The 2,500-nt window shown below is 59.1% G+C and overlaps 1 pseudogene; it reads left to right on the top strand.

Moving 5' to 3' along the window:
* The window catches only part of LOC126197801 (large subunit ribosomal RNA), a 7,763-nt pseudogene that overhangs the window by 1,116 nt on the left and 4,147 nt on the right, over nucleotides 1–2,500 (top strand).

The following is a 2,500-nucleotide window of genomic DNA, read 5'->3' as shown; positions in this document are numbered from 1 at the left end:
AGCGTACACGTTGGGACCCGAAAGATGGTGAACTATGCCTGGCCAGGACGAAGTCAGGGGAAACCCTGATGGAGGTCCGTAGCGATTCTGACGTGCAAATCGATCGTCGGAGCTGGGTATAGGGGCGAAAGACTAATCGAACCATCTAGTAGCTGGTTCCCTCCGAAGTTTCCCTCAGGATAGCTGGTGCTCGTACGAGTCTCATCCGGTAAAGCGAATGATTAGAGGCCTTGGGGCCGAAACGACCTCAACCTATTCTCAAACTTTAAATGGGTGAGATCTCCGGCTTGCTTGATATGCTGAAGCCGCGAGCAAACGACTCGGATCGGAGTGCCAAGTGGGCCACTTTTGGTAAGCAGAACTGGCGCTGTGGGATGAACCAAACGCCGAGTTAAGGCGCCCGAATCGACGCTCATGGGAAACCATGAAAGGCGTTGGTTGCTTAAGACAGCAGGACGGTGGCCATGGAAGTCGGAATCCGCTAAGGAGTGTGTAACAACTCACCTGCCGAAGCAACTAGCCCTGAAAATGGATGGCGCTGAAGCGTCGTGCCTATACTCGGCCGTCAGTCCGGCAGTCACGGCCGGTCCTTGCGGCCGGCCGCGAAGCCCTGACGAGTAGGAGGGTCGCGGCGGTGGGCGCAGAAGGGTCTGGGCGTGAGCCTGCCTGGAGCCGCCGTCGGTGCAGATCTTGGTGGTAGTAGCAAATACTCCAGCGAGGCCCTGGAGGGCTGACGCGGAGAAGGGTTTCGTGTGAACAGCCGTTGCACACGAGTCAGTCGATCCTAAGCCCTAGGAGAAATCCGATGTTGATGGGGGCCGTCATAGCATGATGCACTTTGTGCTGGCCCCCGTTGGGCGAAAGGGAATCCGGTTCCTATTCCGGAACCCGGCAGCGGAACCGATACAAGTCGGGCCCCTCTTTTAGAGATGCTCGTCGGGGTAACCCAAAAGGACCCGGAGACGCCGTCGGGAGATCGGGGAAGAGTTTTCTTTTCTGCATGAGCGTTCGAGTTCCCTGGAATCCTCTAGCAGGGAGATAGGGTTTGGAACGCGAAGAGCACCGCAGTTGCGGCGGTGTCCCGATCTTCCCCTCGGACCTTGAAAATCCGGGAGAGGGCCACGTGGAGGTGTCGCGCCGGTTCGTACCCATATCCGCAGCAGGTCTCCAAGGTGAAGAGCCTCTAGTCGATAGAATAATGTAGGTAAGGGAAGTCGGCAAATTGGATCCGTAACTTCGGGATAAGGATTGGCTCTGAGGATCGGGGCGTGTCGGGCTTGGTCGGGAAGTGGGTCAGCGCTAACGTGCCGGGCCTGGGCGAGGTGAGTGCCGTAGGGGTGCCGGTAAGTGCGGGCGTTTAGCGCGGGTGTGGTCTGCTCTCGCCGTTGGTCGGCCTCGTGCTGGCCGGCGGTGCAGGATGCGCGCGCCTGTGCGGCGTTCGCGCCCCGGTGCTTCAACCTGCGTGCAGGATCCGAGCTCGGTCCCGTGCCTTGGCCTCCCACGGATCTTCCTTGCTGCGAGGCCGCGTCCGCCTTAGCGTGCTCCTCCGGGGGCGCGCGGGTGCGCGGATTCTCTTCGGCCGCCATTCAACGATCAACTCAGAACTGGCACGGACTGGGGGAATCCGACTGTCTAATTAAAACAAAGCATTGCGATGGCCCTAGCGGGTGTTGACGCAATGTGATTTCTGCCCAGTGCTCTGAATGTCAACGTGAAGAAATTCAAGCAAGCGCGGGTAAACGGCGGGAGTAACTATGACTCTCCAAATGCTCACATGATGCGTCATATACGGATCCTCTCGGTCCACTCCTTAGCATCCTTGGGTGTCGAGTGGATGATGGTTCGCTTAGCCTCTCAGTGGGAAATCCTAGCTCTGGCCTTCACGTGGCGGGAGTCGTTAAGGGAGCCGAGGGGAGGCACAGTTTTCTGTGTCTTCCTAGAGCTCTCTGACTGACAGAGCAGGGTGAACCTTTCGGGGCTTGGGGGTTGCCTCCCCCCCTGCCCCTTTGTTTCAGCTGGCCCCAACACACGCAATGGATCAGGTTGCGGTCCTCCCACTGGAGGTGCCGCGCCAGTTGTTGGGCCACCATCTGACGCCACCAGTCCGGATCGAGTCGTCTTGCCTGCTTTCCAGTGCCCCGAGTGCCCTCGGAGCTTCGGCACCAAGTCTGGTCTTGGTGTGCACCGCCGCAGGGCTCATCCTGGTGCAGCGAATGCAGAGATCAACATCCAGAGGACAAAGGCCAGGTGGTCTAGTGAGGAACTACTACGCCTGGCCCATGCAGAGGCAGTGCTAGCACTCGAGGGCACCCGGTTCCTGAATCAGGAACTAGTGAAGACCTTCCCGCACCGCTCACTTGAATCCATCAAGTGCCAGCGTCGTGCGGGAGCTTACAGGAACCAGGTTGCCCAGTTCGTTGCTGCCCTCTCTGCCTCTGCAGAGCGACCTAGCTCCTCTGATGCTGCTGCACCGCCTGCTGGGACTTCCACGTCTTCCCTG

The sequence above is a fragment of the Schistocerca nitens genome, chromosome 7 (assembly GCF_023898315.1).
Source record: "Schistocerca nitens isolate TAMUIC-IGC-003100 chromosome 7, iqSchNite1.1, whole genome shotgun sequence".
NCBI lineage: Eukaryota > Metazoa > Arthropoda > Insecta > Orthoptera > Acrididae > Schistocerca > Schistocerca nitens.
This window is presented reverse-complemented; position numbering and strand designations above follow the sequence as displayed.